This window comes from Lissotriton helveticus, chromosome 3_1, assembly GCF_964261635.1.
Source record: "Lissotriton helveticus chromosome 3_1, aLisHel1.1, whole genome shotgun sequence".
Lineage (NCBI taxonomy): Eukaryota > Metazoa > Chordata > Amphibia > Caudata > Salamandridae > Lissotriton > Lissotriton helveticus.
In genome coordinates this window covers 1,572,371,640-1,572,386,347 of record NC_136061.1, presented here as the reverse complement: position 1 = coordinate 1,572,386,347, position 14,708 = coordinate 1,572,371,640, and positions in this window count along the sequence as shown.

Below are 14,708 nucleotides of genomic sequence, written 5' to 3'. Positions count from 1 at the left end.
TGTCCTTTGAATCTCACGCCAAAAAAGTTGCAGGAACCTGATTTGGCCGCTTACGCTGTATTAAGCCCATCTTAGGCTTTTTTGAGCCGCCCACTCGCCAAGTTATTGTTCAGTCCCTGGTTCTCTCCCACCTAGACTACTGCAATGGTCTTTTATTGGGTGCTAAGAAGGCATTAATCAAGAGACTCCAGCGGGCTCAGAACGTGGCGGCCCATATCCTCTTTGCCCTACCCAAGCACTGCCATACCTCTCACCTGCTTCACCGACTCCACTGGCTGCCAGTGAAACAAAGGATTGATTTCAAGATCCTTTGTCTCACCCACAAAATTCTTCACAGCCTTGGCCCTTGTATACTGCAGGATCTCTGTACCTCCTACGTCCCTACCCGGGCCTTACACTCTGCTGATCTTCATCTTGCCCGCACCATCAGAGTACGTAAGAGCAGGATGGGGGGCCGATCTTTCAGGTCCCTTGCCCCAGCCCTGTGGAATTCCATCCCTTTGGAGGCACGCGCCATTCAAAATCATTGGCACTTCCGGAAATACATCAAAACCTGGTTGTTTGCCTCCATTCAGGAGGTCGATACTTAGGCTGCGTCCAGTAGCCACCCCCTCGTCTGCCCTCTGACTGCCGGTCCGCTAGCGCTGGGACGCCCCGTTGCTGGGGCAGCCATGCGCTTTACAAGCATACTTAACATTTACACGTGTATCCTTCAATCGGGCAGATGGAAAATTGGAGTTTGGTGTCTCTGTACTCACAATTTAAAAATACATATTTTAGTGAAGTTGGTTTTAAAATTGCAGGTCTGTAAATGACACTTTTAGAAAGTTGGTATTTTCTTACTTTAACCTTTCTGTGCCTGCCTGTAGGATTCAAATCCCAATGTACACCCAGGGACCCAGGGCACATGATAGTGTGGACCAAGCGGTCTGATAACCATATACTTCTTGTAAGTACACACCCTCAGTGTATTTCGCTGGTGCACACCAGCGCTTCCTATGATGTTCCTGAAAGGAAAAGAAAGCTGTTTCTGGAGTGCCTGTGCATATGGCAAAGTTAATGCATGTGATGCAGGTAGCGCAACATAGCTTAATCGAGTACCACCTCCGGCAACCACCACACTACCCATTTCCCTGCTTGGGCATTCATCGGCCAGCATTCAGAGGGTGCAGTCTGTCTCCACACTCCCTTTGGTTGGATCCTTATTAACTGAGTGTGGTCTCACATGTGGGGTCATTTAGTGCTGTGCTCAAGGGTCTTCTTAGCCTGAATGTTTAATATGGTGCACGATCACAGGCAGACAAGTTCCATTATTTCCACAAGATCATGCACTCACTTGTTTTTCAACTTTTTTCCTCTCTTTCTCTTAATTACACTGTACCCCCCTTTCCTGTCCAGCTGACAAGAATCCTGCAAATGATTTCCCTAAAATATAACATTGTCCCTCCGTCTTTTGTGGTAGGGTGTTTTAGAGAAGCTCATTGTGTTCACAAGGCACTTCCCTCATTCTCTCTCTCCTGATCGCTCCCCCGTTTCCCCAAAGCACTTTGAGGTGGTCTGAGGTCTGCATTAAATGTTTTACAAGCAGCTAACATAATAGAGCATAACTTTGCATTGAGCAAGGCCTACCTTTGCACTAGCACAGTAGGAATCACAGGACAGGGTAGTCTTTGGGCCTTCTGTAATATCAAAGTGGTCCAAAAGAACTAAAGAGGGTTCCAAATCACTGAAGTGAAGGGCAGATTTTGAACACAGAACTCACAAAGTGGCAGATCCACTATTTACTTAGTATTTTTCTGTAGTGCTAATGCACCTAGCTTTAAACACAACAGAGGAATTGGAAAGGACAAACTAGGGTTAACTGAAAACATTAGAGAGACAGTGAGTGATAAAAATGTCCTGTGTGTGACAAAATACACTTTCTACTTTGAGGAGTGCTTAATTTTTACCAGCTGTTGCAGGTATTTTTTAGAACCTGGGCATTCGCCAAGACCTTTTGTTTCACTAAAAATGTATGTATAATGTGTATATTGGTAGTTGCTTTGAACCATCCCTCTACAGCCATTGTTCTGATATTGTGATCCATTGGCTTGTTATTATGTCATATATATTTTAGTTCCCACCACTTCAGCATACAGTATGGGATAATGGGTCAGTCCACTTCAGCCATTGGCTAACTTCCCTGTGAGTGATGGAAGTCTGCTCTTTCACCACAAGGAGCACATCCCCGCAAAAAGCAGTTCTCTTCATTGCCAGGGTGCAATGTGTGCTTGTTTGTGACCACATTTGTTTTGCTTTTAGCCACTGTTTATTTTTATATTTTACATTCAGTGGTGCCTGGCAGTTTCCTAAAAATAAAGATTTACAAAAACCATACTAAAAGAAAACAAGCAATGACAAAGCCATAATGCTTGCAACCAGTGCCAGACCTGCAAGAGAGTGAGAAATAGGGCAGAAGAGAAATAGAGACAGATGGAGTAAACAGGGATGAAAAAGAACCTGCACAAGTGAGAGAAAGAGGGAGAAAGAGAGCGAAAGAGAAGGATGCTAGAGGAAAAACGCAGCCGATGGAATCAAGGCCAGGTTCTCCTGCTTTTCAGTAACCCCAGCCTTCTGCAGCACCCATCGACAAGCTTCCAATAGAAACGTTGGCCCATCGCATTTTTTCTTGACATGTTAATCTACAGTCCGGTTGGCCTATAGGGCAATAAGGCTGTGTTCGGAAGGCTGGCCTGACAGGTCAGTGTGTGAACAATTTTTTTTGGGCCGTTTGTGAACCTGTTTTGTGTTCTGCTGGGTCAGTTACTAATGTGGATTTCAGCCTTAGAAAATTATTTTGGTGTGCCTCTCCCTTTTTCCACAACTCGGTACCAGCAGGAGCCCATGTTTTGCCACCCCATATGAGTTCCACACCCGAGTGAGCTGAAATGTCAGGACAAATGAGTCGTGTTGTTTTGGGTAAATGCAACACAAGTGAATTAACAGTCCCATCTCATTGAAATCTCGCATATGTCAGCGTCAGAGCACAGCTATGACTGCGCTTGAGCACATGTTAACTAACCGTCGGCACCCAGGAGCGGCGCGCGCTCACTCATCTCTGGGATGCGAACTATTTGCGCTCGCGCCCGCTTTTTTTTTTTTTTAACGACCTCTCACTGGAGACGCCTTTAAGCTGCAGGCTCATGATATCACTCATAAACGTTATGGCTTCTTTGAGCTTGATTGGCATGCCAGCTGCTGGGCACAATTGGGGTGACCTCAACGCCCGGCAGAAAAAGCACAGCTGTCAATCACTCCCTGCGGAGCCCTGTAATGCCCTTGGGATGCCAGCACGAGGAAGGAGGGATACACCGACCCTCTTACGGTCAACACCTTCTGGGCCTGTAAACCCACACACCCTTCCAGGAAGTGTTCTTTACGAGTGGGTAGGTGCGAGGCGAGCCCAGGGTCGTGTTTTGTTCCCCAGGAAGCAGCGGCATGTGGTAGTGCCAAGGATGCCACGAGCCTGTTTACAATATCCCTGCAGGGAAGTTACTGCTACCAGCCTATAAAAGGTAATCGGAGCTGCTGGTGAGCCGGGCGAGAATGTAAACAGGGGATGCGTCCTCGCTTGGAGCTTTCAGAAGCATGTGCAGCTAGGAGCAACGTGCTCGGTTTAAGAGCACAGGCCACGGTCGGACTGGCCCACAGGGCAATCTGGCAGGGCAAGAGAGGCTGATCTGACAGGTCAGTGTGCGCTGTTTATTTGGCTGGTTGTGGGCCTGTCTCGTGGTCTGCTGGGACTTTTGTTACTGTTGATTTCTCTGATATCACCAAAAACGGTCTCTGCAGCCAGCACAAATGCATATAGCCGTCCACACACCTAGAAAAACAACTATCTAGTGTGTCTTCACACGTTTAAAAATGTTCTGATTTGCAAATTTGGGACGCTTTTTTTAGCCATCAGATTTGCTAATGGGAGGCACTGTTCATTTGGTGGCTGGGCCTATTTTCTGTCTCAGTCCGACTCCGGGACAGGCTGAGTCAGAAGTCTCAAACCCGGAGACCTGCAGAACTACCAAGGTTCCTGAGTGACATCACGTAAACAGCATCAAGACCGCCAAGGTTCACTAGTACAAGACAATTTAGCACAAATGTTGATCCAACAATTACATCAGCCAACTGCGCAAAATGTTGTTTCTGCTCTGGGTTTATTTACAGTGCAACTGCAATTTGTGCAGTATTAACTAATGAAAATCTTATTGTCAAATTGCCTGGTGTAGTCGAAAATTATTGCCTTGTACCAGAGCAAAACTGCCCGCTTCAGTTACATTTTCGTGATCTGGCCCACTTTATCCTGAGTGGTTTGGAGACGGAATGCAGACACATATAATTATGCAAATGTGTCCCAATGAACACACCTATGTCATTCAGTGAATGTGGAAGAGATGTGTACCCCTAAAGATATGGCATATGATAGACCCACACCCAGTGGCGGCTCCTCCGCTAAGGCGGAGGAGCGTCACCCTACTGCTCTCGGAGCAATGCAAGGGAAAAAAAATGATAATAACAGAACGCTATTATCATTTTATTTTTTGTGGAGCTTGGAGCCAGGCTAGGGCGGGGCTGGCCTCGCCGTGTCAGAGGGAGAAGGAGTGGTATAATGTGCACCTTAAGTAAGCATGCAGGTTTGGCCAGCTGCCTTCGGCAGGCCAAACTGTCATGCGCACGTAGCATGACTTTATTGCACAGCCTAGGTAGAGAACATGCACAGGGTCCCACTCTGTGTCTGACCGCCGAACCACGGTGTTCAGACCAACACGACGCTGCTGCCATGCTGGTGACAGCAGTGTTGTCATTGGCTAGGGGAGTCTGGGAGCCTGGTTGCTGCCGGGAGCCAGGAGAACAGGGTGGACGGAGGAGATGCGGCAGCTGGTGACCAGCAGCAAGCAGTTAAGTCTTTTTTTCCAATTTTTCTAACCCCCCTGTCCCGCCACAGTTCCCTTCCAGCGACTACTGCCACACCTGGACAGTTATTCACCAAACTGCCTGGAGTATCAGAAGCGAGTCTGGATGCACTTTAACAACCCAGACATGACCCTGTGAGTTTATTCCCTGTCCCACACTGTGTCCCTGAACAGCATCCTATTTGATGCTGAGAAGCTGCAGAGGGGGTTCTCTTAGGGACCCCTCTTCACTCTCTGATCCCATCACTACCTTCATCCACCAGGAGATGGTTGATGAAGGGTAGTGTAATGGGTATCAAAGGAAAAGCCAGTGGTAGCAGCTGCTGCCCCTGTCAAATTTGTCACCCGGGTCCTAATATTTTGCGTCAGCGGTCTGCCTGACAGGTTTGCGAAGGCAGAGCACGAGTCTCCTCTGTAAAGGAACCCCTTGCACCTCAGTGTCTTATGCTTCACCTCCGTCTTCACGGTCTCCCAACCTCAGAGACAGATATTTACTCCACCATTTCAATAAGAAAACGTAAGTCCCTTTTCTATTTCAGTCAGTGCTGTAGTGAACTTGGCACTCTAACATTCAAGAGAAGTGCTAGACTCGCCAGTGTCTTGTAAAGGCCACCGGTACTGGGCTAGTGACAGGCAAGTGACTTTTACCCATTACCTCAGAAACATTGTATTACATCATTCAACTCGAAGAGGTCTGACTGCTAATGCACAACAGCAGCCCAATATGCAGCTTCTATGTGATCCAGCTGACCAGGGCACGCAACCGGGCAACGCCCCAGCCTCTGCTCCAAGAGCGGTGATCACCTGTGCTGACATAGTTTCGTTTCTTCTCTGAAAGAGGTCCAACCTGAGCTTTGACTGTGCTCCAGCCTTTGCTTGGACAGAATGCCAACTTTTTGAGCATAGATTTTTAAGGCTGACCTGACAACGTGTTATTTAGAGCAAGTATACCAATAAATGGTCATTTATTACTAGAATACGGTATAAAAACATAAGAACATGGAAAAACAATGGCTACAGCCTCACAGAATGAATGTTATAATCACATGACAGAGGGATATTGCTCTCAGTGTCCGGTGCAACAATCTCTGTTGCCCCCTCACCCCAGTGATCTTCTTTACGGTGACCCTCACTACCACCCTTCAATGGTGCCCCTCGCCTCTCCTTAGCCCCACTGTAGACTGTTAGAGCACTTGACATCACTAACATTTTATACATAGGCAATGAGTCATCCAAGTGTGTAAATTAATGTATATGAAATCAATGTATATGAAATGTTACTTAAAACAATAAGATCTACAAGGAGTAGGAGCCACATGTCAGCCATACTGTTAGGCACTATGGGGCATATTATCAAGACTGGGCGATAAAATTATCAGCGCTTTATCGGCAGGAAACTGCCGCTAAAGCGGCGATAATGGGCTTGATAATATGCCCTTGTGAATTCCCATAGAAGCCCAGATTAACACCAGAACCTGGGCTGCTATGGGAATTCACAAGGACATATTATCAAGGCCATTATCGCCACTTTAGCGGCAGTTTCCTGCCGATAAAGCGCCGATAATGTTATCGCCCAGTCTTGATAATATGACCCCTATATGTTAAAAGTGCTTGGTCTGGGGCAGATTAACTACGTTTTGATGATGTGCAGTAGCCAATGTTGCTGTGTTGCCGTGCATGAAAAGGACACAGAACAACAGCATCATATCTGCTGGGATATGATGCTGTTGCTCTCTCTTCCAGAGCTGGCAAGAGTGCAAGAGAGTTTGTGTGATGGCAAGTTTAGGTGTTATCCTGGAAGGGTAAACTTCCAGCACAGCATTCTATGCTTTGACAAAGTTTAACTGCTTAACACTTTGTATGTGTACTGTGCAGTGCAGCACACATGCAAAGATAGACAGGTTTATTTTCTCCAACTTTATGCCTGCCTTGAGGAGGTGATTTTTAATGCCCATCTCTTTCTAACAAAGTTAGTAGATAGGGATTAACAGTAAAATCCAAGGGTGAGTGCATGGGAACGTCCACATACCACCCAAAGTATGCCTCCTTGATGTGAAGTAGTGCATAGTGCTACATTGTGTTATGTTAGGGCTAATGTCCAACGCAACCGCAACTCAGGATTTGCGCTGTGAGGTAAGCCCTAAAACAATACTTTGCACCAGTTTTGTATCACTTTTGTGATGCAAAGTAGGCGCAAATAACTGTTAGTAAATTTGCCCAATAAATTTAAAACAATGATAGAGGTGTCATACTAATAAAATCGTATTATTACCCAAAAGAGCTATTTTTTGTTACCATTGAATAACAAAAGATTGAGGGGAAAAAACAGTAACGTTCTAAACCCATGCCTTTCAATTAACTTCCAGCAGTTTGTTGACAGTTCACAGCTCAGTGCGCTATATTTGAAGGGTTATTACTTTTGGACACCAAGTAACAAAAGTATCTCTGCATATAAAAATAACCTAATGAGCTATCTACATAAAATACTAATCTGTGATCTGAATGTCACACATAGTGCTTATACAGTAGGGAAATGAAACCTCTATGCTACTATTTCATGAGTCAAAAGTGTGACTCGACTCATCGCATGCGGTGCATACTAGGATGACTACAGTCTGTCTGCTCTTATCTCGGTTCAGTCAGTCATGCTTGGTTCAGCCTGTCATGCAAAGGGTACCCTCTTGACTTTGGCGCCCAGTGCAATGGCACTAGTCATATCGCCTTAAAGCTGCCACAGAAGAATCCACTAATTGTCATAAGGCCTAGTCAATGGGATTTTCTCTTAATGTAGTGATTGAACCCCTTGTAATATGGTTCTAGCTAAATACTTTGGTAGATAACTAAACACAAATCAAACAGCATGGCACAAGCTATTTATGTCCTCAGAAAGTATTCATTGTCATTGTTGGGAGCGGAGGGGCAACATGACGCACTTGAGGGTCCACCTTTCATGAGTCACGGCTCCTCCTGGCATGAGCCGCCTGCCCTCTGGTAAATCAAGGGATTCCATGACTTGCCCGGGCTCTCAATGTTCTCAGTTCCCGCGTGATTGCTCAACCAGTCCAGATTTTTGTTTGCCCTCACCTTTATGTAGTCCTATTTCACACATTTTAAATTCAGTACTACAAGTACCAGAATGCAGAGTAGATCTGGATGAGCTACTTGCCCAGGGTTGTGGGGAACTTGAGAACTCTGGTGGCAGGGGCTATGGTTGACATCTCGCTCCTTCTTGGCAGGACGCCATGTTTCCAGAAATGAGCTTTTCTGGTACAAACGGTTATAAGAGTCTCGTAATGTAGATTTGGAAAACAGCTTTCCTGTTCAAAGCTTGCACACTGGCTCAGTGGATATTTAGTCTGTTGTAGAAATCTGTGTCATGGCTCTCATGTATCCCGGTCCCATGTACGAGTCTTTAATGCAGGTCAGGCTTTTTCTTTGCGTTTTAGTACTCATTTTTCTAAAATTATAATGACAAACAGAAGACTAAAAGTTCAAAAAATGTAAAGTAAAAACTCCACTGGCTAAGACACTCGTACACATACTTCGGAAACTCGCAGCCTTGCTATGTTCAACCTGCAGGTCAAAGTTCTATGTCTGGGTGGCACTGGGTAGGACTTTTACTTTCGCAAGGCTGATGGGATAATTGACATTGAATTGGGTAATATCGTCACCTGTGACATGCATCACTACAAATTCGCAAGGCTTAGGCACCAAGCAATACATTAAAACGAACTGTTATTATTAATTAACATGCCTCCTGTAACCACTTTAAGGAAAGACACAATTATTGGTGGTAAAGCAGTGCTGCTGGTTTAGAAAAGGAGGGTCAAAAAGAGGAAAGGACTAAGCTTCAGATCATTAGCTAAAAGACGCCTACTTATCTCATGGCAGGTGGTGTTTCAAGTTAACCCCCTCACAAGTCTCACCTTTGCAGGGCAGGCAGAGAGCTCATAATCTGCCCAAAGGGCGCAAGCCACCCAGCCTGCCTGCATTCCTCCTGGGCAGCCAGTCAGAGGGAGGGGGGTTGGAGGTGAGAGCCCCCCAGGCTACAGCCAGGTGTGGATCCACAACGCGGCAGGATGAGGAGGGAAACACACCCGCAGGTCACACAAAGACACCGAGCTGCCCATCACCTGAGCTCCTGTTTAACCGCACAGTTGGGGGCGGGCGCTTCTCACTAGTGGTGTGCTCCTGACAAACTCTACCCACCTTTTACAGAAATAAGCAATCACAAAATCTGGATTGCTGTACACAGGACAGCTACGCAGCCCCATGGGGGACACACTCAAGGAGTCATGACTTCTTAGCCAGTAGCACCTTCCATTTGAAACATTGGGTATTTTTTTTTTTAGTATAGTTAGGGCCTTACGAATCCCAGCATACAAAATACACCTGGATAAAAAAACCATGAAAGGGAAATGCATTTCTGAATTACTCAGAGGTCACATGTTAAAAGTTCAGTGCATGAGTAGCTTACCCAGTTGATTATTTTCTTTGCATTCTGGGATCCGTAGTCTTGTTGATCCCATTATAAAATTAGGACTACACACCAGAATGCAAAGCGAAACCTTGGACTAAATGACGTACTCACGCATGGACTTGAGAAACTTGTGAGCTATGAGAACTACCAGCTGAAAGCCTTAAGATGGAGGGTGGACAGCCATACCTCTACTATAAGTAATATAAATGGGTGTCATTTTAAGTAAGACACACCTACTGATTTTCACAAAGGGTCAGAACACCAAATTATGAAAGGCAGGCCTATTCGTTTTATCTGTGTCATTTCTGACGATTTTTTAAACAGAGGGCAAGAATATAAAGGGGGGTTCTTTTAAGTAAAGCACACCTACTGGCTTTGTCAAAGGGTGTGAACACCAACATTTAAAAGATAAGCCTATTGGCTTTATTACAGGGTCAGCAGATCAACATTTAAAAAGCAGACATACTCCGATTTGTTAAAAACTCACCACAATAATTTATCAATAACCATAATACAATATATTTTTTATTAATAATTGCATGGTAATGCATAATAATCAGGTATGGCTCGCACAGAGAAGAATGGTAGGGCAGTGGGGCCAGGAAAGGGGGGGGTCGATAGAAGATGGGATAGGTAAAATGAAATAAAAAAATTAATAAAACCCCTTACCTTGCGCATCGCCGTCTTGGTGCACTCTATTTGAATCACACGATGGTGCTTCCAATAAAGTTCTCCACCCCTATGAACAAAAATGAATTTTGCACACTAAGAGCTATGCTCTTGGTATGAACGAGTGCATGTACAGGCAACAATTGCCTGCATATTGATGGTCCCTTGCTCCAAGTTACCTACTGAGATAAACTGGTGTGCACCACCAGGGCCCTGCCAGAACTAGGTGATTGTGTTTTCCGCCACCCATACCTGGTGTCACACTGCCAAAGAAAATGGAGGCGAACACTGTGGGTTCACCTGAACCTGGCTTCACATTGAACCTCCTGTCGTTGATTGCTTAAGGTAATCTGAAATTTAAGGCCAGAGCCAGCATGGGTGCGCTTTCCTCTTTTAGGAGCAGCAAGTTCAGACTGCTATTTTACGACCACTGCAAAGACTCTCACCCTGATAGTGAGGGCTGAGGTGTGTTACGTAAAACCCATTTGTATTGCATATGACTTATGCAAATCAGATTTTTTTAAAAGCTGAAAAAAGGAAAAAGAGAACTAAGGATTTTTTTCTCTGCTCATGGCCTTTCTTGTCTTAAAAGTGCCTGCACTGCATGTGAGCAAGTGGAAGGCAAACAGGGCTCTCTCTCTGATTGTTGATGTCTCCATGGAATTAGAACAACTTTGTGGAGCAGGGGCAGCTCTTAAAGTAGGAAAAAAATAATAACATAGTTATTATCATTTTATTCTTCGCAGGTTCAGTGCTGGAGGCACAGGGGGAGAAGTGGTTTGCACACTCCAAGTACGCATGACTGCTTGGCCGGCTGTCTTGGTCCGGCAAACAGTCATGAGCACTTTGCATGTTCCCAACCAGGCTGCATTACACAGCCTGGTGGGGAACATGCCAGGCCCCCAGTCCCCCTCTGAGCGGCAATCCACAGCACTCAGACCAATCACAACACTGCATTGCAGCATTGTGATTAGCTTAGGGGAACCAATCACAACGCTGCATTGCAGCGTTGTGATCGGCCATGGGGAGCCTGGGTGCTTCCTGGTTTCGGGACTGCCGGAGAAGCAGAGGAGGGCCACAACTGGCGGAAGAGGTAAGTGTTTTTTATTTTGTTTTACTTTTGCCACCTCAGTTCCTCTGCCCCCGCCCCTCCACCCTCATTCCCTGCCATCCGCCACTGATGTAGAGCATGGAGCATATGTTACATGTGGTACATGGTTCTGAGATCTGAGTGGTACCTGGCAGCTATCAATAAACAGGAGATCAAAGAGCATTAGAGTGCTTCTGCACGATTTTGACAATCAAATAAAAGATTATCCAATTTGGGGCATTCCCTACAGCCCAATAAGGATGCTTTCTTGTTTGGAAGTGTGTATTTCTGTATGGAGCCAAAGACATAATCATCATGCGACTGGAGGGAAATCTGGCTTACTAAGGGAAAGTGGACAGTAATTGCATCATGATGTAGTGTTATTTAAGGGTGTGTGTTTTCGGCTGTTTAATAAATTGGAACATAAGTGGAGCAGTCCTGTTGAATATGGTGATGTCATTCTAGATTCTGGGTGCATAGATGAAGTACGCCTGTTGCCTTATTTATACTTTTTTGCACTTCTTTGTCTCCAGTCTTATGATGTCATGGCAGAGAAGATTAGCTTTCTAGTCGAATATAGGCATTTACATCAACGCATACTTTTACAACGCGGTCGTTGGAACGACCGCGTTGTTACATCTCAGTACCATTACTGTAGGGGGTGCGCTGCACTTAGGAATAGTATAATTTACTATTCCAACTCCAGTGTGTGCAACAGTAGGGAAGATGTTGGAATAGTAAATTATACTATTCCTTAGTTTAGAGCGCCTCCTACAGCAAGTCGTTGTAATGGCTAAGCGATGTAACAACGCAGTCGTTGTAACAACCTCATTGTAAACGCATGTGTTGTAACACATGCAATGTGATGGCTGTTTCCCTTCTAGTCACCTAAGCAGGATTGTTATTTGTGACGGCTTTGTGCATGATGTTGCTGGCTTAGAATATGGTGCGCGCAAATAAGCGGAATCAGTGAAGTTCCATCGAGCTAACCATATTTCTTCAGGCCCTTGGTGAGCCATGATGCAGCATGTAAGATGCCCATAAGGGGTGCCCTGCATAAAATGCAGGAGGCATCTGATAAGGCTGGAATGCCCGTACCGGCCTACGGGCCTTTCCCCTGGAGAATGGAAGGGTGGAGGCCGGTTTAGCAGCAGTGGAGGCCGTTTTGTTTCTGAGGGCCGGTTTTGCAGTGGTGCTGCAGTATCGACCCCCAGAAACAAAAGCAGCAAGCAAGCGTCTCCAGACACCCAAGGACAGGCAGTGCTACCCCATGGGCTGGTCCGAGGGTTCTCAGTCCAGCCCTGGCATTGGATCATTGCCACCATCAAACTGCAAAAGTATGGGAACAAAAGTTCTGATGTTGCTTTGTGGGAGGAATAGTTTGCATTTCTTTAGAAAATTGAGCTAATACAAAATTGTCTGGATTTTCTTAGCGATATGTTGATTTTGAATGAGATCAGTGTCAAGGGCGAACATGAGTGAACTGGCATTGGTTGAAAGTTGGGGTTTGAATCCATCCACGTTTATGTTGTTGAGCCAAGTTTCTGCTAGTTGTTGCTTGTTGAGTTTGGCAAATCGTAGGAATTCTGTATTGGTGGGTTTAAGCTTCAGGTAGTTGCAGGACATATAGGACTGGATGATGAGAAACCAATAAACATTGAAGCAGTGAATGTATGGAGCACATGAGTCTTTCGAATATAATTTTGAGCCTCGAAGAAAGTTTAGCAGGAGCAAGCTTGAAACCTGGGCACGTAGCAGCTAAAGTAGGGAAGATTAAGGGAAGGAGGTCACATATGTGCATGCATGCTGTCCTGTCACCTGAATCACACATACACCACTCTCTAAGGCAGGGGTGCCCAAACCAGTCCTGGCGGGCCGTATCCATGCCAGATTTTTGGGATATCCCCATCTGGGGATCACGGTTCGATCCCCGGCACCGGCGGCAGATTAGCCCAGCACCAGGTGACTCTGGGAAATAGCTGGCGCCGCGGCTAGGGCGGCTGACTCCGGAATCTGGAGATTTTTTTATTTAAGGTTTTTGTAGAGCGCGTAGTAACCCTCGAGCATCCCAGAGATCAGGGTTCGATCCCCGGCACCGGCCGCAGATTAGCCCAGCACCACGTGACTCTGGGAAATAGCTGGCGCCGCGGCTAGGGAGGCTGACTCCGGAATCTGGAGATCACGGTTCGATCCCCGGCACCGGCGGCAGATTAGCCCAGCACCAGGTGACTCTGGGAAATAGCTGGCGCCGCGGCTAGGGCGGCTGACTCCGGAATCTGGAGATTTTTTTTATTTAAGGTTTTTGTAGAGCGCGTAGTAACCCTCGAGCATCCCAGAGATCAGGGTTCGATCCCCGGCACCGGCCGCAGATTAGCCCAGCACCACGTGACTCTGGGAAATAGCTGGCGCCGCGGCTAGGGCGGCTGACTCCGGAATCTGGGGATCACGGTTCGATCCCCGGCACCGGCGGCAGATTAGCCCAGCACCATGTGACTCTGGGCAATAGCTTGCTTAATCTTCCCAACGGCCCCTAGCGCCTAGAGACCCTTACGGGTGATTGTGCGCCTTACAAATGTGGATTATTATTATTATTATTATTTGGGCCGATTCCGATCCGGTTCGTAAAAGCACATCTGCCCGAATCTGTCGGACAACCACGTACGCCCGGGAGAGGACTGCCCGGGACCCGTGGAGCCCGTCCTGGTCACTCTGACCTGCCATCGGCCTGGAGAAGGGAGCACCGGACGCCCGGGGGGGAGGACTGCCCGGGACCCGTGGAGCCCGTCCTGGGCACTCTGACCTGCCGTCTGCCCGGGGAAGGGAGCCCCGGACGCCCGGGGGGAGGACTGCCCGGGACCCATGGAGCCCGTCCTGGGCACTCTGACCTGCAGACGGCCCGGGGAAGGGAGCCCCGGACGCCCGGGGGAGGACTGCCCGGGACCCGTGGAACTCGTCCTGGGCACTCTGACATGCCGCTGACCCGGGGAAGGGAACCCCGGACGCCCGGGAGCCGTGGAGCCCGTCCTGGGCACTCTGACAAGCCGTCGGACCGGGGAAGGGAGCCCCGGACGCCCGGGACCCGTGGAGCCTGTCCTGGGAACTCCGGCATGCCGTTGGCCCAGGGAAGGGAGTCCCAGATACCCGGGACCCGTGGAGCCCGTCATGGGCACTCTGACAAGCCGGTGTCCCGGGGCAGGGAGCCCCGGACGCCCGGGACTCGTGGAGCCCGTCCTGGGCACTCTGGCATGCCGTTGGCCTGGGGAAGGGAGCCCCGGACGCCCGGTGGGGGAGGACTGCCAGGGACCCGTGGAGCCCGTCCTGGGCACTTTGACCTGCCGTTGGCCTGGAGATGGAAGCCCCGGATGCCTGGGGGAGGACTGCCCGGGACCCATGGAGCCCGTCCCGGGTACTTTGCCATGCTGTTGGCCTCCTGGAGATGGGTGCCCCGGACGCCCGGGGGAGGACTGCCCGGGACGTATGGAGCCCGTCCCGGGCACTTTTCCATGCCGTCGGCAGGGATGGA